The 27,289-nt window shown below is 43.8% G+C and overlaps 1 protein-coding gene across 4 annotated transcripts in view; it reads left to right on the top strand.

Moving 5' to 3' along the window:
- Positions 1-13,794: 13,794 nt before the first annotated feature.
- The window catches only part of LOC137351783 (zinc finger and BTB domain-containing protein 7A-like), a 166,704-nt gene continuing 153,209 nt past the window's right edge, over positions 13,795-27,289 (top strand). For 2 of the 4 annotated variants that reach the window (XM_068016611.1, XM_068016607.1), the window contains exon 1: positions 13,795-13,923. The gene's annotated coding sequence lies outside the window, so the exon portion shown is untranslated. Of the gene's footprint in view, positions 13,924-17,025; positions 17,382-27,289 lie in introns of those variants that run through there. The other 2 variants (XM_068016609.1, XM_068016608.1) reach the window with 2 other exon arrangements.

Genomic DNA, 27,289 nt, shown 5'->3' with positions numbered 1-27,289 from the left:
AAGAAATGAACTATCTTCTAATATTTGCTCTCTAGAACCATTCAACAGAAAAGTACAGCCCAATATTCTTCCTAAAAACATTATCACAACAGAAACTTTAGTTTTAGTGTATGAGCACTCAGGTTGATAACAGTTAGCTGTGAAATCCTTGCACTTTACAGACCATGTGTTCAGGCTATTTACTGTAGTACAATCATTTGCATCATTGTAATTGACACACTCCTGCACACTTGCACATTTAGTTTCATGTCAAAACTAATTCCGTAATCCTACACTACCAACTGGGAAGCCATTCTTGATAGGAGCATGTGTTGAAGATACAGCTACAACACCAGAAGCAGGATTTCCCATGTGGGCTTCTGAATCCCGCCGTCAGGCTCAAATGGGGGTCAGAAGCCTGCACTGTGTGGGAAACAGTCAGTCAACGTAATTTTCCCCGGAGTGGCCAATTAAAGATGGCGGGTCGGCTCTCGAAGCTGGAGGGCCAATCAGGGGCCTTCCAGCTTGAAAGCAGCAGGAGGATGCCATTGTAGGTAAGTGAGGGAGAATGGAGGGGCCCTCTCTCCAACTTTCAAACTTTAAGTAAAAAATGGCCTTTGCAGCTGGGCCACTACTCTACTGGGTGGCCTGCTAGTGCTGCACCCAGGCAGGCAGGGAGGGCCTTCTAAGCCTGCCTGGAGTGCTGGCCCCCTGGTCTGCTGCCAGGAGGTCGCCTCCAGGCAGCTAATGGCCCCTACTGCCTCTGGATACCTGGAGGTGGACTGGAAAATCCCAGTCGGCCTCCATTAACAGGTCTTAATAGGCCTTTAATTAGGACAACTGGCTGCATGTCGCATGCTGGCAGGTACCCTACCATCCCCACACCTCACCCCCATCCCGCCTCCGGGAAAATTGCCTGGGAGTTGGATGGAGCCAGAGAACCGGCATGCAGGCCGACAGTGTGAAATTCCGCCTCCACTTGCCTCCATTCCCAGCTCCAACGGGGGCTCAAAATCAAGAACTCCAAAATTCTGACCTATAAATGCAACTCCCCATCAGCAGCGTGGAATTATACAATTTTAAAATGATGTTCATCTGATTTTTTTGCCTCTATGTTTATGATAATTAAGTATACCTTGATGTGTTTCAGATAGCATTCCGAAATTAATCTATTTATCTACAGTGTCATGCCCAGTGAAGACATATATTTGTATTTTTAAGATACGAACTTTATTCAATGTAGACGCTTTGAAATTGACTTTTCCTTTAAAAAAGTGGACCATGTGCTGCAAAGTTGCCACTGAAGGTCAGATGACCTGGCCTTTGTATTCAAAAACTGTCTCACTGTCTCAAAAGGACAAAAGGATACATTCCGGACATTGCTGAATTGAATGGATTTCTTCCGAGACAAAGAAGGTATGAAGTAGACACATCATAAAAGAATGACGCTCATCCAGACACTGATGGATGGCCATGGATTCCACATGTTGGTCCATTGTGTGGTCACACCAGGAAAGAAGGCCATGTGTCAGGTACCAGAAATGCTAATATGATGAATTGTGACCTTAAAAGGTAACCCTCTGAGAGAGGGAGAGATCGCAGCAATATCACAGAAGTTAGTCCAGTCAGAGGCTGTGGAAAGATCCAGCATAAACAAGAAGGCCTGCTGCTAATTCTACACTTCAACTTGGTGTAGCAGAGAATTGAAAGTGACTGCCAACTTCAGTCTGAAATCTTAACCACCAGGAATCTACAATACCTCAACAAGTTCAAGACTACAAACATCCAGGCCTGCATCTTTAAAAAACTGTCCTACCTGGAAGATTCAACAGGTTTACTGCAAACCATGAACACCTACCACACCTTGAACTCTTGCCCTTTATCTTCTATCTATCTTCTCTTGAGAGTACATGTGAAAGTGAATGCATGCGTGTGTGGTGTTGCAAATATTGCGGGGAATGAATATTGTTCAATAAATAGTTAATCTTCTGTTTTAAACCTACAAGGAAACCTGTCACTGTCTGTTTATTTGGCAAGAAAAACACTCAAGGGCTAACTCATCATTTTAAACAAAATGCGATTGCGGTCAGTTGGGGTGTGAACAGTGGGAACTACCCACATCCCTTACCACCTGTCCGTAACAACAGTATATTAATAAATATTACATCCTAAAGTATACATAAGTATGTTTCTTCCACAAATGGCAATTGATGCTAGATCAGTTGTTAATTTTAAATGTGAACTTGACAGAATTTTGGTATCCAAACCTATTAAGGGATATGGGGCAAAAAGGGGTTTATGGAGTCAGGTTACAGATCAGTCATGACCTAATTGAATGGCGGAACAGGCTACTAAATGGGCTACTCATGTTACTATGTTCCTACTTCCTATCTATGTCACTTGACTTTGCGATGTCACTTTTTGGTCACTCTTTTTCTGTCAACTTTTCCCCATTATAATTTCCTACGGCCACATTCAATATGAATTACTTGGCATTAACTAACAGAAACAGGCCATTCGGACCAATTGTCCATGCTGGTGTTTCTGCTCCACTCTAGCTTCTCCCACCCTGTTTCATCTCACCCTATCAACATAACTTTCTATTCCTTTTTCCCTCGTACTTATCTAGCTTCCCCTTAAAATGTGAGTATTTGCCCTAACCAGTCGATGTGGTACCAAGTTCCACATTTTAACCACTATCTATCACTAACAAAATCACATAGTATATATATCGGGCCAGATTTTACAGCCCCCCGATGTGGGGGTCATGTCGGGGCTGGGGCGGGAAAATGCTTCCAGCAGAGGCCCGCCACGAGCCTTGACACTGGGAAGGCCCGGCCCGATATTGCCGGCAGCGGCAAAGCCTCGTGTCTGCCTCCACGCCACTCAGTGACGGGAGCCAAATTTACAGATTTTTAAAAATGCAAATGAAGGAATTAATTACTTACCCACTCTCGCCATCTGTTCCGCTCTGATATTGGTGCCAGTGGCTGGCACCCCCCGCGCCTTTGGATCTCTGTCTGGAGATCCGAGGCGGAACGGTGGTGGGGAGGGGGGAAGCGGGTAAGTTTCTCTGTGCAGGTTGGGGGGGGGGGGGGTGGCGGGTGAAGTGCTGTCAGAGTAATTTAATTGGTCTAGGGGATGATGGGAAGGGGTAAGGTTTAGAGTTTATGAACTTTGGCGGGGGGAAGGTCAGGTGCACTAGGTAAGTGTTTTGGGGGTGGGGTGGGAGGGGCGGAGCGGGCAGGTACTTAATTCTATGGTTATTGGGTGGGGGGGGGGGTGGGAGAGGGTCAGGATCAAGTTATTTGATTTTTTAATTAAAAATTTCTCTTTAAATTATAAATGGCAATGTAGGGCTCGAAGCCCCTTAAAAATGGCGCGGCGCCTGATGCCATTGCCGGGGACAGACAGCCCACCCCCTCCATGTCATCGGGGTGGGCGGTTCGCTCCGGCCATTTAAATGAGCCGCTGTGCTGAATCTCGTGGCGGTTCCACGACATGCAGTCCGTGCGGGCAGACAGCCATATTTGAATCTCGCCGCCGATTCAGCCCATTGTCTATGTGAACTTGCCATGCTGTAATTACACAATATGGCCAATGGGCAGCTTTGTGTCCAGTCTGTGAACATACTCAAGCAACGCTCTCTTGAAACTTCCATCTTGGTTGCGGAAGATTATCAAGTTTATGTTAAAGTTACCAAAAACACATTTTATATTATCATAGAATCTTACAGCACAGAGAGAAAGACTTGCATTTCCATAGCGCCTTTCATGACCTCAGGATGTCTCTAAGCATTTTACAGCCAATCAAGAACTTTTGAATTGTAATCACTGTTATAATGTAGGAAACACCACAGCCAATTTGCAGGCAGCAAGGTCCCGTAAATAGCAAAGTGATAATCACCAGATAATCTGTCTTTTAGTGCTATTGGTTGAGGTATAATTATTGGGCACGTCACTAGGGAAACTCCCCTGTTCCTCTTCAAAATATTACCATGTGATGTTTCTGACCTTTTTTTACTTTTAAAATACTTTGTAAAGCTTTCATTCCTATCTATTACAAGTTTCTAATTTTAAAAAATGGGCTGTCCTGTTGCCTTCCCACACACCCCAGTGCTCTGTTTCCCCATGGGCCTCAGCTTCTTAAACACCAGCTTCCTCAAAATCTCTACAATTCTCAGTTTTCTTCTTTTGTGTGGCTTTAAGTTAATGACGTGCAAGAAAAAGCCCAGCACTGGAGTTTAAAAACATGTTTTTTCATTATATTAATATTTTGCATTTGATTAGATTTAAAGCAGTTTCTTTTTAATATAATATAATATAAAAGCAAAATACTGCGGATGCTGGAAATCTGAAATAAAAACAAGAAATGCTGGAATCACTCAGCAGGTCTGGCAGCATCTGTGGAAAGAGCAGAGTTAACGTTTCGGGTCAGTGACCCTTCATCGGAACCTTTTTAATATTATTGGTTCAAATAGTAACATGTTAATATGGTATATATAGGTACTGTGATTGAGGTTTCTCGAAAACAGGAGTATACTTATATAATTAGCAACTAATATTGTCATTGAAGCTTACAGAAGAATAAACTTCTTCAAAATAATTTGGGCCAGATAGCTTCCAGGTGGCTCATGGCAGCACTCTCAACTGTGTATCAGAAGATTGTGAGTTTGAGTCCCACACCAGAGACTTGAGCATAAAACAAAAACTGAAAATGCTGGAAATACTCAGCAGGTCAGTAGTATATGGAGAGAGAAACAGAGTTAACTTTTCAGTGATGACCTTTCATCAGAACTGTTCTATTTTGCTTTTGTACTTGAGCATAAAATCTAGGCTGATGCTTCAGTGCAATACTGAGCGTGTGCTGCACTGTCAAAGGTGCTGTCTTTTGGATGAGATGTTAAACCAAGGCCTTTCAGGTGGACGTAAAAGATCCCATGGCACTATTTTGAAGAAGAGTGGAGGATTTCTCCACAGTGTAATGGCCATTATCTATCCCTCATAAAACATCACTAAAAATCAGATTAACTGGTCATTATCACATTGCTGCTTATGGGAACTTGTGCGCAAATTGGCTGCCGTGTTGGCTGTAAAGCGCTTGAAGACATCCTGAGGTCGTAAAAGGTGATACAGAAATGCATGTCTTTCTGACTGAGCTGTGAGGTTCTATAACAATACAAAATGTGCTTTTGGTAATTTTTTTATACTGGTAAATAGATCAATACTTTTGTTCTTGACAAAATATACACAACTACATGAGGAAACAGGAAAGATTTTATTCAATTTATATGAGCAAAACATTACAATCATTTCACAAATTAATTTCTGTATGCCACTGTTAACCCTTTATGTCTCTCTGGAGGATGTTACGCCAAGTGAGTTGAAGCGTACCGGTCTCCAGATGGGCCCCACTGACAGAGTCCAGGCCAAAAAATGGCCCTCGGCCTCTGAAGAAAGGGATAATTCCTTTAAAAACTTTTTGCAATGGTTGGTGGATGCCATAGCTTCTGGATGTAAGGGGTAGGTGACACCGGAGATGTGCCTGTAATGGCACTTGCACCAGCCTGCTTCATTTTGATTACATTTCATGACAATGACCCCACAAACTGCCACTGGTCTATGCTGAAGGGCACTGCCAAATCCCAATCCTGGCATAACTTCCAGGATCGCGTTCCGTGGAATTTCAGGGTCACTAGTGTTTCTCTAAAATATAATGATAAAGGCACAGGATTTCTCTATAATTATATCGCGATTCTTCAAGATATATGACATACAGACTCTCCTCTCTCTCAATGTCTCATGAATTGCCTCGATAGCTTACTGGACCATTCCCCACTCTCCTGCATTTGACTTAAAAATTGTACTGATAGTTCACCAATAACAGCTAGACCTGCTTACCCTTCTCTTGCCATTGTCGCATTTCATTGATTTGCACTTTTTCTTCGCAGCCATCATAGAGTCATAGTGTCGTACAGCATAGAAACATCCCTTCAGCCCACCACGTCCATGCCGACCATAATGCCTATCGATACTAATCCCACCTGCCTGCATTAATTCCATATCCCTCTATGCCTTGCTCATTCAAGTACCTGTCCAGATGCCTCTTAAATGTCGCTACTGTTGCTGCCTCCACCACCTCCTCAGGCAGCTCATTCCAGATACCCACTATTCTTTGTGTGAAAAATTTACCCCTTTGATCCCCTTTAAACCTCCTCCCTCGCACCTTAAATCTATGCCCTCTAGCTTTAGTCACCCCTACCATGGGAAAGAGACTCTGGCCACCTACCCTATCTATGCCTCTCATAATTTTATATACCTCTATCATGTCTCCTCTCAGCCTCCTTCGCTCCAGGCAAAACAGACCCAGCCTATCCAATCTCTCTTTATAACTCAAGCCCTCCAAACCAGGCAACATCCTTGTGAATCTTTTCTGCACCCTCCCTAGCTTAATCACATCTTTCCTGTAGTGCAGCGACCAAAACTGCACATAGTACTCCAAGTGCGGCCTAACCAACGTTATGTACAACTGTAACATGACGTCCCAACTCTTGTACTCAATGCGTCGGCCGATGAAGGCTAGCATGCCATACGCCTTCTTCACCACCCTGTCTACCTGTGTTGCCACTTTCAGAGAACTATGTATTTGCACCCCAAGGTCTCTCGGCTCAACAACACTCCCCAGGGCCCTGCCATTCGCTGTATGTGCCCTGCCCTGGTTTAACTTCCCAAATGCATCACTTTGCACTTGTCTGCGTTAAATGCCATTTGCCAATCCCTTGCCCACTTTCCCAGTTGGTCTATATCCTGTTGTAACCTTAGACAACCTTCGTCACCGTCCACTATACCACCAATTTTGGTGTCATTTGCAAACTTACTAATCATGCCCCCTATATTCTCATCCAAGTCATTAATATATATGACAAACAACAGAGGGCCCAGCACTGATCCCTGCGGCACACCACTGGCCACCGGCCTCCAATCTGAAAAACAACCCTCCACCACGACCCTTTGCCTCCTATCACCAAGCCAATTTAGTATCCAGTTGGCTAGCTCACCCTGGATCCATATGTTCGAACCTTCCGGACCAACCTACCATGCAGGACTTTGTCAAAGGTCTTGCTAAAGTCCATGTAGACAATGTCCACCGCCCTGCCCTCATCAATCTTTTTGGTCACCTCCTCAAAAAACTCAATCAAATTCGTGAGACATGATTTCCCACGCACAAAGCCATGCTGACTATCCTTAATTAGACCTTGCCTTTCCAAATGCATATAAATCCTGTCTCTCAGAATCCCTTCCAATAACTTTCCCACCACTGATGTAAGGCTCACCAGCCTGTAGTTCCCTGGCTTATCCCTGCTACCCTTCTTAAATAAAGGTACAACATTAGCTATCCTCCAGTCTTCCGGTACCTCACCCGTGGCTAACAATGATACAAAAATCTCTGCCAGGGCCCCAGCAATCTCCTCCCTTGCTTCCCATAGCATCCTAGGATACGCCTGGTCAGGCCCTAGGGATTTATCCACTTTAATGCGCTTCAAAACCTCCAACACCTCCTCCTTTGTAATGTTGATATGCTCCAGGATATCGGTGTTCCCTCCCTTGAACTCACTAGCTTCCATGACCTTCTCCAAGGTAAATACAGACGAGAAGTATTCATTTAAGACCTTGTTCATTTCCCTTGGCTCCACACATAGATTACCACACCGATCCTTAAGGGGATCTACTCTCTCCCTAGCTACCTTTTTACTGTTAATATACTTATCAAATCTTTTAGGATTCTCCAAAATCTTATCTGCCAGGGAAATCTCATGGCCCCTTTTCACCCTCCTAATTTCTTTCTTAAGTGTACTCCTACATCCCTTATAATCCTCGAGGGACTCGCTTGATCCCAGCTGCCTATACCTGACATTTGCCTCCTTCTTTGTCCTGACCAGACCCTCAATATCCCTCGTCAACCAAGGTTCCCTAAACTGGCCAGCCTTGCCCTTCAATCAAACAGGAATATGCCAGCCCTGAACTCTTCCTATCTCACTTTTAAAAAGCCTCCCACATGCTAGACGTCCCTTTACCTGTAAACAGCCTCTCCCAATCAACTTTTGAGAGTTCCTGTCTCATGCCATCGAAATTAGCCTTCCCCCAATTTAGGACTTCAACTTGAGGACCAGTCCTACCCTTTTCCACAACTATCTTGAAGCTAAGAGAGTTATGGTCACTGGTCCCAAAGTGCTCCCCCACTGACACATCAACCACCTGCCCAGCCTCACTTCCTAAGAGGAGGTTGAGTGTAGCCCCTTCTCTAGTTGGGCCATCCACATACTGCTTCAGAAAACTATCCTGGATACACTTAACAAATTCTTCCCCATCTGATCCCTTAGCACTAAGGCAGTCCCAGTCAATATTAGGGAAGTTAAAATCACCTACTATTACAACCCTATAATTCCTACACCTATCTGTGATTTCCCTACATATATGCTCCTCCACTTCCCCCTGACTATTGGGGGGCCTATAATATAATCCCATCAAAGTGATCACCCCTTTCTTATTTCTAAGTTCTACCCATATGGCCTCGCTGAACGTTCCCCCCAGGATATCCTCTCTCAGTACTGCCGTGATGTCCTCCCTAATCAATAGTGCAACTCCCCCTCCTCTCTTACCTCCACCTCTGTCATGCCGGAAGCATCGGTACCCTGGAACATTGAGCTGTCAATCCTGCCCATCCCTCAACCACGTTTCCGTCATAGCTACAATATCACAAGCCCATGTACCGATCCATGCTCTGAGTTCATCTGCCTTACCTGTAAGGCTTCTTGCATTAAAGTAAATGCAGTTTAGCCTACCAGACCTTCCACGCTCCCTATCCGGCCTGCCTACTGGACTTACTTGCTTTAACTTCTACATTTGCCTCAACTATTTCATCGGCGAGACTACTACTTTGGGTTCCACCCCCCTGCCAGACTAGTTTAAACCCTCCCGAGTAGTACTAGCAAACCTCCCCTCAAGGATATTGGTCCCCTTCCAGTTCAGATGCAACCCGTCCCTCTTGTACAGGTCACCTCTGCACCAGAAGCGATCCCAATGGTCCTAGTAGCTGAAGCCCTCCTGCCTACTCCAGCTCTTCAGCCACGCATTCGTTTGCCTTATCCTCCTTTTCCATGCTAACACCCAATCCAACATTATATCTTATACAGAAGAAGGGTCACTGACCCAAAATGTTAACTCTGCTTCTCTTTCCACAGATGCTGCCAGACCTGCTGAGTGGTTCCAGCATTTCTTGTTTTAATTTTATATTATATCCGGTTCCGTCTGCAGTCAGGAAATCAGCCAGTCTAAAATAAGTGGAAAAGAAAGGGACTACAATGGTTCAATGCAATGCATTTCTGGTGCAGTGAGTCCTGCACTGGTAATGGACACAGGCTTATACTCATAATCACCACCATGATAATGCAGAGAGAAATCCAGTGTGAAAATGTTGGCTGCTTAGACAGTTAAGAGGCTCTAAAGAGTGTTATATTTGCTATACAGGGCAGTATAGCTGTGGAAATGAGGATGTCCCACACATGATAGGTAAGAGGCTGCCTTATACCAGGGATTAATAACATGTTACCGTATATCTTTTACAAACTAACTACTGCATAGCAAAAATTATTTTTTCTGGCTGACAATTTAGTAAGTGACAAGTGATCTGCCAACACATCATTCATCAAAGCTTCAAAATATATAAATTGTCCTTTTCGAAATCTGAAACTATAATTAGCCATTTAAAATATCTCTAAGCTTCATTTTTCTTCAGTTTTGAGGCCATTTGTACTTCCCACAACCACCCCAGCTGAGCTAGACAAACTAACTGAACACAGATTGCAGATTGAATTTGGGGCCTTCCTAATCTATATGAATCAAACCACACCAGGTAGCCCATTGCTACATGTGTTTATTTTCTCCATTTCCTCTTGTGAAAAAGGAAATGAAAGACATGCATTTATATAGCATCTATCATGACCTCAGGCCATCCCAAAACACTTTTCAAACAATGCAGTACTGTTTTTTTGAAAGGTAGTCACTGTTACAATGTAGGAAATGTGGCATTCATTTATGCACAGCAAGATCCCACAAACAACAATGGGATAAATGACCAGGTAATCTGTTTTTAGTTGTTGGTTGAAGAATAAATATTAGCCAGGACACTCAGCAGAACTCCCCCACTCTTCTTCAAAATTGTGCCATGGGATCTTTCACATCCACCTGAGAGGTCAGATGGGGCCTCGGTTTAATGTCCCATCCGGGGGAGCACAGTGGCGCAGTGGTTAGCATCGCAGCCTCACAGCTCCAGCGGCCCGGGTTCAATTCTGGGTACTGCCTGTGTGGAGTTTGCAAGTTCTCCTTGTGTCTGTGTGGGTTTTCTCCGGGTGCTCCGGTTTCCTCCCACATGCCAAAAAGACTTGCAGGTTGATAGGTAAATTGGCCATTATAAATTGCCCCTAGTATAGTATATTTAGTATAGGTAGGTGGCTTGGCCATGTGAGCCGCATGGAAGATGGCAGGATCCCCAAAGACACATTGTACAGCAAGCTCGCCACTGGTATCAGACCCATCGGCCGTCCATGTCTCCGCTTTAAAGACGTCTGCAAACGCGACATGAAATCCTGTGACATTGATCACAAGTCGTGGGAGTCAGTTGCCAGCGTTCGCCAGAGCTGGCAGACAGCCATAAAGGCGGGGCTAAAGTGTGGCGAGTCGAAGAGACTTAGCAGTTGGCAGGAAAAAAGACAGAGGCGCAAGGGAAGAGCCAACTGTGTAACAGCCCCGACAAATAAATTTTTCTGCAGCACCTGTGGAAGAGCCTGTCACTCTAGAATTGGCCTTTATAGCCACTCCAGGCGCTGCTCCACACACCACTGAGCACCTCCAGGCACTTACCCATTGTCTCTCGAGATAAGGAGGCCAAAGAGAGGTAGGTGGTAGGGAAATATAGGGACAGGTGGGGATGTGGTAGGAATATGGAATTAGTGTAGGATTAGCATAAAATGGATGGTTGATGGTCGTCACAGACTCGGTGGGCCGAAGGGCCTGTTTCAGTGCTGTATCTCTAAATAAAAAAAAAAAAGACAGCAGCTCTGACAATGCAGCACCCCTTCAGTGCTGCACTGAAGTGTCAGCCTAGATTTGGTGTTCAAGTCCCTGGAGTGGGACTTGAACCCACAACCTTCTGACTCAGAGGTGATTCAGGATCACTGTTTGTTTTTTAATTGGGCCATTGGGAGTGACACTGAGTTGCTCCAGTAACACCTAACAGAAATCAGCACTGCTAATGGCTCACTTTAAAGGCAGTACTAATACAATAACCTAACATGTGGCCCAATCAAACAGAAAGGTGCAGAATAAAGAAAGCAACACAGTCCCATTTCAAAAAACCCAAAGGGAACTTATACAACTAAATCATAATGTTTTTATAAGCGTCTATTGCATACTTTATTTCCTGCAGTGTCCACCAGTACTGGAAGGTCAAGAGACACTAATCAGGAAAATGTGTTCTGGCCGATTTGTATATCCTTCCCCAAACCCAGAGGCACCAAGACCATTTGTATCGCCTCTGTAACCATCAAGCTGAGATCAGCTAATTTAGCTTGGATTGAGGAGCAGACCTAGGACCTGCTTGGGTTTATACCTGAACTGTTCATTAACAAAACTAGCCATCAAGGAAAGCTAAACTTCAACCTTGAACGTCAATCGAAAATTGCCCCAAGGCCACTTTACCAAGTGTGTATGTGTCAGGTTAATCCAAGGGGGCAAGCTGTGGTTAATGAACAAAGCTATCATCACCTGCAGCATTAAAATCATAAGTACCAAAATATCTGATGCATGGCTTGCTTTTTCTGTGCTCCTCCTCTATAGGCTGTAGCCATGTTGGGTTTTATATAAAATAAAGGATACAATTCTGAAGGGGTTGCAGGAGCAGAGGGACCTGGGTGTATATCTGCATAAGTCATTGAAGGTGGCAGGATAGACTGAGATAGCAGTTAACAAATCATACACTATCTTGGGCTTTATTAATAGTGGCAGAGTACAAGAGCAAGGAAGTTATGTTAAACTTATGTCAGATACTAGTTCGGCCTCAGCTAGAGTACTGTGTCCAGTTCTGGGCACCGCACTTTAGGAAAGATGTGAGGGCATTGGAGAGAGTGCAGAAAAGATTCACGAGAATGGTTTGAGGGAGGAAGAACTTCAGTTATGAAGATAGATTGGAGAAGTTGGGACTGTTTTCCTTGGAGAAGAGAAGGCTGAGAGGTGATTTAATAGAGGTATTCAAAAGCATGAAGAGTCTGGACAGAGTAGACAGGGAGAAACTGTTCCCACTCGTGAAAGGATCGAGAATGAGAGGGCATAGATTTAAAGTAATGGGTGAGAGAAGCAAAAGTGACATGAGGAAAAACTTTTTCATGCAACGAGTGGTTAAGGTCTGGAATGCGCTGCCTGAGAGTGTGGTGGAGGCAGGTTCAATTGAAGCAATCAAAAGGGAATTAGACTGCTATATGAAAAGGAAGAATGTGCAGGGTTACGGGGAGAAGGCAGGGGAATGGCACTGTGAACTGCTTGTTCGGAGAGCCGGTGCAGACACGATGGGCCAAATGGCCTCCTTCTGTGCTGTAACATTTCTGTGATTCGACAGTTCAGTGGGAGCCAGGCACACTCAGCTACCGCATTCATCCAGACACGGAGTGTTGGCAAATGATACATGTCTCACATGACAAAAATATAATCTGAAGTATGTTGTCTGTCAAAACACGATACTCAGCAAATCCAACCAATGCAAAATAGGACCAACAAAGCTAACTGTGTTGAACTGCTTCGCCAAAACAAGTCAGAGAAAGATGCGATCAAACTGTAAAGTGCTTTGGTCAAACAGCACTTTGCTGTGTCCAGTTCTCGTCACTGAGATACAACAGAAATATTCAAGTGCCGGAGGCAGGTCACTAGTGTCGGAGATCTGGAGTTATGAGGACAAACCGAAGAGGTTTGGGCTTTTCAACCTGGAAAGGAAGCATCTCAGAGGTAACGAAAGAGGTATTTGGATAGTTAATGGTATAGAAAAGGTTAATCCAGAATCTTATGTTGAATTACAAAGGGACATAGGTTCAAAACTATTAAAAGGTAACTTGAGGACAGATATCATCAACAACAACTTGACAATCACCAGAACTCCCAGGTATTAATGTGCCTCAACAACTGATGTACCATTTTGAAGCTTCCATGCAAAACCTGTGAGATCCACCCTTGAGCTGGACACCGCTACATTAAGCCATGCAGATAGCACTGGTTAGCCCATTGTTTAAGCTGCTATTTTAAAACATATAGGCAGTGCCCCTTTAAGAAACGTCCCAAGAGGGGTCATTACAGCTTTAAATATAGGGAGGGCTGTGGGAGAAGGACAGGGAGACCCTTTCAGTTCACTCACAGTAGCAGTAAGGATAGATTTGGTTTTGATAAGATATCTTGCTTATTTATTTTGTTGAAGGAAGAGAGCAGGAGCTCGGTAGTGGGGAGGGGTGTATTTTACAGCTTTAAGGGGGGCGTAGGGGGTTGTGGGGACACTAGAGGAGACCCTCACGGTAGTAGGAAGGAGAGAATTGTCCTTTAGGAGGCAAGAGCCTTCGGTTTACTGGTTTGCATGATTATTTTTAAAAGAGGAAGATGAAGCTGAGAGGGTAGGACCCTGACACTCACAGGGAGGGCACAAGACCGCTTTAAGAGAGGGGAGGGCCTGGTGGAACCAGGAAGGGAGTGAGTTACATACGGGCCATTGGCATATAGTAAGAGTGAGAGGGAGTGAGTGTGGGTGACACATCTAACCTGGGCCTGAACCCAAGCAGACTCCAGACCACCAGGTACCTGCTCAACCTTCGCTTCTACCTTCACAAAACCGCCTCAACACCTCAGACCTGAGGTAAAATTGACGTTTGCAGCGTCTTGTTATGCGGAAATCGACGCGCCGGCCGGCTTCTCTCTCCCTACTGTACTCTTTACTGTACATTTGCTTACGTTTCGCCCCCCGACTGACCGAGGAGGGGGAAGCGCGCAGGCGCGGCGCCCTGCCTGCTGGGATCTGTAGTCGACTGGGTTGCCGCGGCCGCGGGGAAGAGGTGGACTACTGCTCCCAGAATCCACCGCGCGTGGAGGGGGAGGGGAAGCTGGGGCTCGGTACACTGCAACCGAACCTCGCAACCGTCAAGGGTGCGCGCGCGCTGTTGGACTGGTTGACAACACCGCCGACCAATGGCGGGTGGGCGATTGGGCCTGATTTGTGACGCAAGTTGTGGGATGGGTAGCGGAAGGGGGCGGGGCATGTCAGTAATGAAGTTAGGTTGAGTCCGCAAGAGGGAGAGCTTCTTAAACCGATCCTAATCTTAAAGGGAAGATGGGAATGGCCTCCAGTGCGCACTAACAATCGCTCAGTAGTGCGACTGCCTGTGCTTTTAGAGGTTGATTGGCATAAATTTTGCTTTATAATGTCATCAAAGTAGTGGGTAATTGGTCAGCTATTGGGTCACCCTCTACCAACACACTTGGCTAAATGATGTCTACCTGCCTGCAGTTAGGCAGCACTATAGTGAAAGTTCAAAGAGGAAGCTTCTGGGGTTTTCTCAGCCGCCCTCACACTGCCTTCCACTGAGGCCGGGCCTCATGTCCCTGTTCAGGACCATGGTGTAATCTAATCTTTAATTTATTCCACTTTGCAATATATAACATTTTCTTTAAAATTTATAAATGCTGGGCCCTGGCCATATCGGACAAGGTGATACCACAGCTTCATCACAAGAGGTGTATATCGGATTTGTTAAACAATTCCTATGTCTGGAGCTTGTTATGTCAAATATATTTGTGTGTATGTGTGTTGGAGCTGTCAAGTCGCAAAACTAGAGTATTGTGCAATATTATTTGGATGTATAATTAATACAGTACAGGTTGGTGCATGATCACCAGGCTGCAGACCTAACCAGAGCCTTGTGTTGAACACTGGGCTTCCTGGTTTGCTGAAAGTGAGGTGGTGCATTTTGCAGACTGTTCAATGTTTTAATATAGGCACATTTGCGAAGAGATGCATCTGCATGCACCTTAAGTTTGTGTGGCGGAACAGACTTGTTCTTTGAAAATTCTTAGACTTTAAATAAGGATGGACTTGGGTAAAACTGAAAGCTGAGCATTTTGCCAATTTGTAAAAGTCATCAAATTTGTTGCATTTATAAATGGTGCCAGTGAGTGAGTTGCATTATTTGTGTATTCCTGTCTTAATGCATTTTATTTTGAAGTATGATTTATGTGTGATAAATTGTCACAAGCTGCACTAAACAATTTTGTCGGGACAAACATTTTCCATTGTTTGAGTTGTTTAAAAATATGCTGAGCTCTACTCATTTGGGAAGGAGGTGGGGAAGGAGGAGGACACAGGAAAGGAATTTTGAAAGTGAACTGTGTGCATACAGGCTTTGTTTCGAGCTGATCTAATCCAATTTTTACTGATAAATGTACTAGGGTATGTAATGCAAGCAAGGATGTAAGGAGACAGTATTTGGGGATTTTCACTCACCAGCTGCTAAAGATTCAAAAACTGTGTGAAAGACTATGCATTTCTTGCAAGTGTTGCTGGACTATAATGTAAAAAAAAACATACTGTACTTGTTAAATAATTTGCACGGACATTGTGTCCAGTTTTGATCTCCTCACTGCCTCCTCCTCTACTCCGTACCTGGAGATATTGAACCTGTATAGAATCGAGCAGGGATGCAGAGGTGGACAACAAGAATGATGTGTAAATTTGGATCTTTGTTCCAAGGATGACAGAAATTGTCGGGGATCCTCATGTTGGAGAATTGAAGGATTTTGGGGATATGATGTTTGGGGATTATGAAAGGACTGGATCTAGAAGATTTGAATGATGTTTGCAGTGTAAGACTGGATAGCTTGCCTGTAAAACAAGTGGGCAGGTTAGATGCCAGGAAGAGTTTCTTTTCCTGTGTTGTTGATCTTTTGGAACAGGTTACCCCTGCTCTGTTAAGAAAGGACTAGACAAGTTGTAGATGAAGGAGAAGGAAGTCGATTCAGATGAAAAGTATTTGTAGTTTTTAATCCTGCAGCATTTCAAGTGCAGCCAAATGTGGGGCAGTTTATTATGGGTGGGAGTAGAGTGATTGTGTTGAAAAATAAATCTAGCTGTGTGAAAAAAGAAATCTGGGAGAGTAAGAAAAATGCTGTTTATCCATTTAATAGAACTTTTATTTAGTATTCTGATTATTGGCTCAGTCATGATCCACTTGGCATTTCCTATGTCCCGCAGACAATTTAACACAGTTCTATCTCCTATGAGTAAACTGAACTGTTGTAATTGATGTCAACTCTTTGGATACTTATGCTATCTTGTATGGCAAAGAGCAACCAAGACTAATTTTCACAATTGAGGTGATTTTTGTTGAGTTTCAAAAACTCAATCTGAGAAGTACTGTGCCCTATATTTCTTGGGTGTAAAACCTGGATTGTATTTATTTATTCATTCAGGTGTTACTGGCCAGGCCAGCATTTATTGCCCACCCTTAACTGCTTTTGAGAAGGTGGAGGTGAGCCGCTGCCTTGAACTGCTGCCAGTCCGTGTGGTGAAGGTACTGCCACAGTGTTGTCAGAAGGAATTCTAGGATTTTTCATCCAACGATGATGCAGGAACAGCCAATATATTTCCAAGTCAGGATGGTGTCATGCATCCTACTCCTACTGTCATGCCCCTTTTCCAATCGTGCCATAGACTGTGCCTTGTTTATTTTTTTTTTACATACATATATACAGAGTTGAAAGCCAGAGAAAGAAAGTGAATCCCACAATAGACTCGTGATGCACTTGCTCCTAGTTTCCTGAACAGTCACTGCTCGTGATCAGCTAATCTTTTTTTTTAATACATGTAATTCTCAGTCTTTTGCATGTCACTTCCTTCCCCTCTATTTTCTCCCTCCCCCAAGAATATCCTTCAGGATCTCCGCAGTACATCCCACCTCAACATTTAAGCTGCAATTGTCATTACTGCTGCCGTCAATTTAGAGCTGAGTATCTCGAGCAGAACCATGGTTCAAATGGGAGAAGCTGGCAGCATCCTGTTTGTATGCGATTGCTGTGTAACCTTTGGCTTTGACTCGTTGACACACGTGGTTTCCTGCTGCATTTCTGTTGATAACTAGGCACCGTCTGTTGATAAATTTTCCGTTGTTACTGAGCTTGGATACTGGCTCCAACGTGCTGCTAACGGTGTAACAGCGACGTGAAACACTGACCAGAAGCCGTGTGGTACAGAATGAAACTGTTCTCCCGGGTCAACCACCTCAGCCTCTGTCAATCTTTAATGAAGTTAAACTCTGATAAATGGCAAGTAGATTTTTCTTCTCGTAAATGTTCCACCAAGTTTGAGGAGTGCAAACCGTTTGACGGCCCTTTGACTAGCTGAGAACTTGTCTGTTTAACGACACGAGCAAACCCGCCCACAGAGTTACATTATTTGATACTTTCTGTAAAAAGACTTTAACATTACTTTGGTGTGGTCCACATGAAAGTAACTTCAAAGGATCTGTGCTGTCTTGCGCAGGAGAGTGATTTTTCTTCAAAAATACAGTCTAGATTGTTGAACACATATTGTATCAAACATCCGTCTGGACCGCACAGCATCTTTTAAAGAGGTTTGCAGCAAAGCCCTTGTATCTGGACGTGGGTTGCAGTCGCAGGATTCATGATATTTGGTTTTAGCAGCATAACATGCTTTTTTTAAACCAGACTATCCCAAAACTGTGGTATCTTGTATCATGCAACTAGTAGATATTTTTAGTAACCGATCTTAGGTTATGGGTAAAGCTATCGCTACTGTAAATCTCTTTAAGTTAAATCAAGTTTTATTTTTTTAAAACCCTGGAAACTGCTTGGCAAATACTGACGGTCTTGAGGACAAAGATTTACTGCTGTCAAATGCCAATGATATGGCTGAAATCCTTGCTTTACCAGCAATTTTTTTTTTTTACTGCAACAGCAACTTGCATTTAGAGAAATAAGTCAATGACTCAAACCATTTACAATTACAAAGCTCACCATAGGCTTCCGTAGGCACAGTAGTGAACCCTCAACAGCAACTTGCATTTATATAGTGCTTTTTAATGTAGTAAAACACCCCAAGGCACTTCACAGGAGCATAATAGGACAACATAAATATCAGGACAGGTGACCAAAAAGTTGGTCAAAGAGGTGAGTTTTAAGCAATGTCTTAAAGGAGAGGGAGAGAGATTAGGGAGGGAATTTCAGAACTTGGGGCCTAGATAACTGAAGGCACAGCTACCAATGGTGGGTGAAGGAAATCAGGGTTGCACAAGATTACAGGCTGTTTCGTAATTAGACCTAATTCAATTGAAAGTGTGTTGTATTGCCCTGCTTCATATTCAATTAATATTCTGTAGGCATAGCATATTTAGTTACATTTAACACAGAGTGCCAAATTGCTGAATACCCCCAGTAACTGGCATTATGTCTTGAATGGTTAAATCCAGAAAATGCCACTAGTCCATAGATGTTCTGATTTGGCTTTTGTCTTCAACTTGGAAATAAAGAAAGCTACTGACTAGATGTTTGTATTATTTCTCTGCCCATCAGGCCTCGGCTCTAAATCTTTGAAAGATGCCTGAATGGGTAACTGAACCATATGGACCCACAAGGGTTCCAGAATCAGTCTGGGTTCACAGCACCTTAATTCTCACCTGCTCCCTCTCACTCTCCAAAAAAGAAATCACTAAGATACAAGAACTGCAGCGGTTCAAGAAGGCAGCTCGCCACTACCTTCTCAAGGGCGAGTAGGGAAGGGCAATAAATGCAGGCCTAGCCAGCTATGCCCACAACCCACGAACAAATTAAATAAAAATACAGTACTACTATCAGCTTCTCCTAGTACTGGCTCAGAGGCATCATTAGCAGCAGTCTGAATTAAGCTGCTTTCAGGCCAGAAATATTTTGAGGTGTGGGGGAAAATTCTGAAAGGGAATTTTTTTTTTGTTTTTCTTGCCCCCCCCCCCCCTCCACAACGCCAGAAAAAAACACAAACAGGATGCACTGATTAGAAGTTCCAAGCAAGCATCTACTAGCCATACCTCTTGTCTTTAATCTATACTTCATTTTGTAGGCCTGTATTTGCTTGTTGGGCATTTTGGGAGACTGCCAGATGCATGCAATTATGTTTTTGGCTCATCACTTTTTTTAAGACTAGGATGTCAAAAACCATATGTTTTTAAAATGTTTGTGACATCCACAGCCTGCACATCTTTAAAAATGCAAGTTGCGGTGCTAAGTATAGTGCTTTTAACACTGGAAAAACATCCCAATGTGTTTCAAAAGCTGAATCAGACAAAAATGGATGCCAAGCTAGAGATGTTGGGAGGGGTAACCAAAAGCTTGGTCAAAGAGGTGAGTTTTAAGGAGATAAGGGTGGTGGAGAGGGGATTCTACAGTATAGGGTATCGACAGCTGAAGACATGGCTACTAATTGTATAGTGAGGAGTGAGGGGGTGGGAAAGAGATGCACAAGAGGCCCAGAGCCAGAGAAACTGGGAGTGTTTCTCAGAAGAGTTTACAGAGACAGAGAGGGGTGAGCCAATTAAAGGATTTAAATGTGATGAGAATTTTCAGTTGGAGGCATTGGTGGTCTAGTTGCCAATGTACACCAAGAATAGGGATGGTGAGTCAGTGGGACTTGGTGCAGGCTGCATACAAGCTGCAGAGTTTTGGATCAGCTGAAGATTATGAAGGATGGGAAGTCAGCCAGCAGAGCATTATAATAGTTGTCTCAAAATTAAAATACTGCAAATGCTGGAAATCTGAAACAAATACAGAAAATGCTGTAAATACTCAGCAGGTCGGGCAGCATCTGTGGAGAGAGAAACAGCGTTAATGTTTGAGGTCTGTGACCTCAAGGATGAGAATTTTGAAATCAAGACTTGCTTGACCAGGAGCCAGTGTAGGTCAGCGAGCACCAGGTAATAGGGGAGCGGGACTTGGTGTGGGTTAAGTTACGGGAGCAGAGTTTTGGATGACCTCCGGTTTATTGAGGGTAGAATGTGGGAGACCAGCCAGAACTGCATTGGAATAGTTAAGTCTGGAGGTAACAAAGGCATGAATGAGGGTTTCAGCAGCAGATGAGTTGAGACTGGGTGAAGTGGATGATGTTAGAGGTGGTAATGGGTGGTCTTAGTGATGGCATGAATATGAGGTCGGAAGCTCATCTCTGTCAAATGTGATATCAAGGTTGTGAACAGACGGCTTACTCTCAGACTGTTACCAGGCAGAGGAATGGAGTCGGTAGCTGGGGAATGGCGTTTGCAGCGGGACCAAAGACAATGGCTTCAGTCTTCCCATATTTAATTGGAGGAAATTGCTGCTCATCCATTACTGGATGTTGGATAAGCAGTCTGATAATTTAGCAACAGTGGAGGAGTCCAGAGAAGTGATGACGTCGAGCTGGGTGACGTCAGCATACATGTGAAAACTGACGATGTCATTGAGGGATAGCATGTAGATGAGAAATAGGAGGGGGCCCCTTGGGGTAACAGTGTGGGAGCAGGAAGAGAAGCCATTGCAAGTGATTCTTCGGCAACCATTAGATAGATAAGAATGGAACCAGATGAGAGCAGTCCCATCCAGTCTTAATTTTAAAATTCTCTTCCTTGTTTACAAATTCCTCCATGATCTCACCCCTCACTATCTCCTCCAACCCCACAACCCTCCAAGATATCGGTGCTTCTCCAATTCTGGCTTCTTTGAGCACCCCTCCTTGATTTGACTTGGTCCACCATTGATGGCTGTGACTTCAGGTGCCTGGATAAGCTCTGGAATTCCCTCCCTAAATTTCCCCCCTCCCTCAAACCTATCTCATTGACAGGCAAGCGTTTGGTCATTGCCCTGTGTCTCCGTCTGAAAATTTGTTATACAGTGCTCTTGTGAAGCACCTTGGGATGTTGTATTTATATAACACCTTTAACATAATAGTTGTTTTGTTCCAAGAGATCACATTTAGTTTTATACTCGAAAAAGTATGCAAGCCAGGCTGTAATGTTGGATGTTTCTGATCTGCAGTCTGAAACTTACAATCTGCACACTTTGCTCACCAAATGATTTAATTCTGATTTCACCAAGGGTCTGCATACTTGACAATTAAACATATGCCCTTAAAGGGACACTTCCAATTTAGCAACAGAATAATACGTTGTGTGTTACACAGTATAACACTCCGGTCCTTGTAAAACAGTACATTGTCTGTCTTTGTAATGAGCAGTGTCCTAGAGATCGTAAATATTGAATGTAAAACGGGTCCATAGCACATTGGTCAGTTGTGATTTGTTTTAAATCTATTTTTTTTTAAATTAGAAATAAACTAATGTTTCCTGTCATTTTAATTCTGACCTTGAGTTAACCTGAGGACATTGAGAAAACAAGTAGAGGAACCAAGCATTTACCAATCTAGAGAAACCTTTTGATAATTAATCTGTAATTGGCTTCATGACCAATTTAGACACTTTCCCATTGTAGTGAGCACCTGAGCACCAGCCTTAACTTCTGATCATGAAAAATGTGATGGGAGATCAGCTGGCATTGCTCTTAAAACAAAGTTGCTGTTTTTGAGCCAGCTTAATAGTCAATATTAATCACATGACCATGGTATCTTTCTACAAATCTCATTGGCGAATAGTAATTTTGGTTGTTCTAATAGGTGTGTTTGTCTAGGATATAGATTCAGTAAAAGGCTTGATAACCTGAGAAATACTCATCATTAAGTCAAAATGCAGTACTGTTGGACTTCAATCTGTAGAGAGCATCTTTGTTAATGTTGTAATCCCTCCCGTTCATCAGGGGACCCAACCATTTGAAGCCTCCCTGCCTCTTGCACGTTTCCAAGGAAATAACTTGCATCTGTATCATTACTGGTCCTGCTGTGACTTCACTTGCCCTCCTGTTATGATCTCATTTTCCAAGGTTTGGTTTGTGCACGCAACAGAGCAAGTCAAAGTGGTGACAGTAGAGGCACAGCAATAGTCTTGGGTGGATGGAGATGGAGCCTGTTAGAGCACAGGGAGGGAATGCAGCCTGGTCCCTGCCTCTGACCTATGAGCAATGCTGCCAGAGACACTCTTGTTTTCCAAAGCGTTTACATTCTGAAGAATGACTGGTGGTGCTTAAATATTATTTGGTTATGCATTATGGATAGTTAGTATCCCAGGCTGGAGCCCCAGTGTGCTGTCCATGGACTGGTAGGGAATGAGTTTTGACATCTAGTTTCTCATTTCCATCACTGTATGCCCTCATTTATTAGTGGGGTACAACGAGAGGGAAAAGAAAAATTGAAAGGATCTCTTGGGCCCTCTGTCTTCTAGCTACCAGTTACAAACTCATATTAGTGAAATCACCTCCTGCCCTCCTTGTTATTTTTACATTGTTTCATCAATTGATTCTTTTTGTTTTTCCCCACCTTCTAGTTCAGTGCGAACGTTCAGAGAATGTTTCCACTTGGGAAGACCATAACTAGAGGCTATCAATGAGATAGTCACCAAGAAATCCAAAAAGGGAATTCAGAAGAAACTTCTTGACCCAAAGGGTTGTGAGAAGGTGGAACTCGCTATCACAGGGAGTAGTTGAAAGTATAAGCTGCTTTTAGGGGGAGGCTAGACAAGCATATGCAAGAGAATTGAGGGTTGCGCTGACAGATTTAGATGAGGAAAGACGGGAGAAGGCTTGAGTAGAACATAAATGCAGGCATAGACTAGTTGGGCTGAATGACCTGTTTCTGTGCCCTATATCCTATGTAATCCTGTGTTTGCATTCCTGTCACTTTTTATTGACTTTCTTCCCCATGTATACAGGAGATGTAACCACCTGAGGCAACAAAAAGTCATACTAGACATCAAAGATGAGTGGGGGCTGGGGAACAACCTGGTAAGATTTGGTGCAAAGCGTTTATGCTGCACAGCATTTGTATGATGACTTCCCCAACCCCCCCCCCCCCACAAAGGGCAACACATTTGGAGTAAAAACACATGGGATTTCTCCAGTTCGTTGGTGTTTGACAATTTGATCATAAAAATGTAATTAAGAGCCTTCCATTCAAGCCAAGGAAAGGTGGGAACATCGGAACAGAAGTAAATCATTCAGCCCCTCGATCCTGTTCCATTTAATTAGATCACGCTGTATTTTAACTCCATTACATACCTTTGTTCTGTAACCATTAATACCCTTGCCTGACGATGTCAAAACAGATTGATAGATTTTTTTCAATTGACCTAGCCTCAACAGCTTTTTGGAAGAGCGTTCCAGATTTCCACCACCCTTTGTGTGCAGAAGCACTTCCTGATAGCACCCCTTGATTGGCCTAGCTCTAATTTTAAGGTTATGCCCCCTTCTTGTGGATTCTCCCACCAGAGGAAATAATTTCTTTCTCTATCGCATCCTTTAATCACCTTGAAAATTTCTATTAGATTATTTCTTCATCTTCTATTCTCAGGAAATACAAGCCCAGTCTGCACTGCCCGTCCTCTTAATTTAACTTTTTTTTTTTAGCCCTGGGTCGCAATGTGTCTAATTATTTATTCAGTTTATTTTTGTAAGAGTGGAGGAGGGGGTAATACAGGTAGCTTGAAGTCACAGAATGGGTAGGTGATGGTTCATATTTACAGTAACTTGATTTAAATTTTCTTTTTGAGCTGCTGTTTCTCATTGCTTTTCTACCTCAAGCAGCGTAATAAGACTGAGTGCACACAGTATGTGTAAAATCATTAAACCTCATGCCCTGGCAATCCATGGTATAGTATGCTGATATGCCAGCCTGAGTTACAAACCTTGATCATTTTAGTACAATCTAACCTTGTAACTTTAATGGAGAGCTCAGCATTATTTAAGCACAGCCAAGTCATTCTTCAGAAAACTTCAGGTCAGAACTCCTGACCTGTCGGAGATTGATCTACTTAAGTGCCACTATCAAAAGGTTCCTTTTCTCTCCCTTGCTAGTAGGCATGGAGTCAGTTTCCATATGTATGTGGATAATATCCAGCTGTACCTCTCAAGTATTCTGCCGTGTTCGGCAAGCCCTCCACCTGCCAAGACTGAGGCGCACATTATTTCACCACATGAGCATTAAAACTTAAAATTGCAAGCCCCTGACTGGAAGACATTTGCATAGTAACAGACAGTGTTGGAACAAGGGATAAAGGATCATGCCCTGACACATTCCACCAACAGTGGACTTTTGATTACCAGATGTTCAAGGCGGGAGAGCTAACATTCCAGGTTGACTACTAAGATAGCAGAATCCACAAACACGACGTGGTCAGACCAGTGTTTAGTCACATGACTAATTGGCTGTTGCAGAGTTTTGAACTGAGTCTTAAATTGGAAGAAACAGTGTTTGAAGTCAGAAAGCACTTTTCTCCTGGACTGAGAACTTCTCTCTCTCCTGTCTGCTCTCATCTCGCTCTCACCAGCTTTGGAAACCATTGAAGACACATGAACCTCAGAGAAAAGTCTCCTACAGTGAACAAGATTTAAGAAGAATACTGGGCCCCAACGAATAGTAAGAGCTGTCTACAATCAAGGACTCTTTGGCAAGCTGGAAACACAGAAACAGTAACAAGAAGTCCCCTTTTAGAGACAGCCTCAAACCTCTCCATCTTATTTTTTCTGTCCCTGTTTGCATGTGTATTGCGTGTGCATGCTAGTATGGGCACGTCATATATCCTTGGGCGTTAAACTTAAATTCTAATACGGTTAATAAATTTCACTTTTCTCCTTTTAAACTGAAGAAAGCCTATTTATGTTCCTTTCTTTGCCTTATAATTGGAAAGCTGTGAACAAGGATTCACAAAGGGAGAGCTCAATTCACAATGTGTTTAAAAAATAATACCTGTTACAATAAGACCAGGTGACGACAGTAAAAAAAAAACCCATAGACACCTTTCTCACCTGGTTGTAACAGAAATTTGGGTGCTAGCATCCGGAATTTTACCCACAGACAAATGAGTGAAATTGGAAGTGGGAAGCCAAATTGTTCCCGATCAAAAAGAGCAAGATTTCAATACAGATTTTCTTGTGGTTGTGTGTGATTGCATGTCTGTAACTGAAGCGAGTAGCTCTCCAAGCCAGGGTGAAGTAACTTGGGATAAGTTAAAAGCACTGTCTGTGGAGGAGCTGAGAAAAATGGCTGAGCAGTGTGGGGTCACTGTACGTGGCAAGGTTAGGAAGTTTGAACTCCTAGGCCAGTGGCCAACCATATTTCCCTTGAATCTGAAGAAGGAGGATCAGGGTTAGAATCAGACCCAGAGAGGGTACTGCAAACAAAGGAATCTTGAATTAGAGGAAGGAGAGGGAGGGAGAGCCTTCCTAAAGGAACGTGAAGAAAATGAAAGGTGGGTAGGTGGGAGGAGAGAGAGAAAGAATGCAAAGAGAGTTGAAGCGGCTTGAGTTAACCGGGGGGGTGACCGAGTAACCCCAGTGAAAGCATGGCCAATGTGGCGAAGCATAATTTAGGGCAGGGTACAAGATTGCTAAAACTCGCTCAGTTATTTTCAAAATTCAATGAGGAAGATGTGGAAGCGTTTTTTGTTTTTCGAGAAACTGGCAAGGCAACTAAAATGGCCAGCTGAAACCTGGTCTCTTATTGCAAAGCAAACTAACTGGAAAAGCCCATGAGGTTTATTGTTGCCAGATAAGAGTTCATCAAATTATGAACTGACCAAAATGCTATCCTAGGGGTACGTGAATTAGTACCCGAAGCCTATCACCAAAAGTTTAGAACCCTCAAAAAGCAAGTCGATCAAACTAATCTGGAGTTTGAAAGAAGTAAACAGCTGGCTTTTGACCAGTGGCTGAGGACTTTAAAAATACAGTTCAGCTATGGGACTCTGAGAAGTAATCCTGTTAGAGGAATTTATAAACTCTCTCCCATTCTCGATAAAGACCCATGTAGGTTCAGGGAGCTTTCTGTTCTGGCTGATGAAGTTGCTTTTAATTTATAAGCCGGTTTCCCAGGGGAGAACCTTTCCTAATCACCCCCACGAGTGCAAAAAGGACAATAGCTGGTAGGAGCCCAAGCAGTCCTGGGAGAGAAAGGAAAGCGGGAGACACTGGGCCCTCCTGTAGCCAAAAAGGAAGGTGCTGTGAGCAAGAGGGAGACCTGTGTGCTTCTATTATAATAAGTCAGGGCATTTAAAAGCAGATTGCTGGAAACTAAAGGGGAAACTGGTAGGGTTAATCAGGGCACACCTGCTCCGTGATGACGATGGCCTGATGCAAAACACAGAACAAGCTGTGGCTTTAACTGTAGTAAGAGTGCAACCCAGGAAGCTTACTACGGCCAGTGCAGGAAAAGTTAATAGGATTCCTGAAGGTTATCAGGGTTTTTTATTTGAAGGGAAAGTAACCCCATATCCCTCGAGTGGGGCAAGCAAGCCCATAATAATTCTCAGGGACACAGGGGTGACTAGATCCCTTTTGCTGGGAAAAGGCCTGACCTTTCCCCAGAGAGTGCAGTGAACACCAGAATAGTGGTGAAAGGTATTGGAGGGCAGTGTATGCCTGTACCTGTACCACAATCTAGTTTCGGGACTGGTGACTGTGGGGATTGTCCCGAGTTTGCCTATGGACGGGGCTGACCGGCTCCTAGGTAATGATCTGGCAGGAGTGAAGGTGGTAGCCCCCCATTAGAGAACGAGAGACCGCAGGAGGTCAAAGAGACAGGGCAGTGGCAGGAGACGGTGCTTTGCAATGTCCCTGAATGTATAGTGGGTCAGGCCATGATCAAACCAGCTCCCCCAGAGGAGGCTGCATTGGCACTGCAGGCAAATGGCCATGAGGTCTGCCTGTCCGAGTCTTTCTCTGAAAAGTTAGGAAACCTAGGGAATGAATTAAATGGATTTTCCCTAGGTGAGGCTCAGCGAGCCAACCAAGTATTGTGAGAGTTAGCACAAGCTGCCCAGTCTGAAAGTGAAGCAGAGGGAGTCCCTGAGTGCTACTATTTAAAGAATGAGGTACTGATAAGGAAATGGAGTTCTCCTCTCAGACCTGAGGGCAAGGAGTGGACAGGAGTACACCAGTTAGTGGTGCCACAGAGGTACTGGGGAGAAGTATTAAGGGCCCACGAGACTACAGTGGCTGCACATACCAGTATACGAAAGACCAAAGCCCGCATAAGACAGCAGTTTGACTGGCCAAAACTCCCCAAAGGTGTGGTGGAGTACTACCACATGTGCCAGGTTGAGGGGAAG

The sequence above is a fragment of the Heterodontus francisci genome, chromosome 36 (assembly GCF_036365525.1).
Source record: "Heterodontus francisci isolate sHetFra1 chromosome 36, sHetFra1.hap1, whole genome shotgun sequence".
In the NCBI taxonomy this organism is placed as follows: domain Eukaryota; kingdom Metazoa; phylum Chordata; class Chondrichthyes; order Heterodontiformes; family Heterodontidae; genus Heterodontus; species Heterodontus francisci.
Note: the sequence above shows the minus strand (reverse complement) of the source record. Positions and strands in the feature narration are given on the sequence as shown.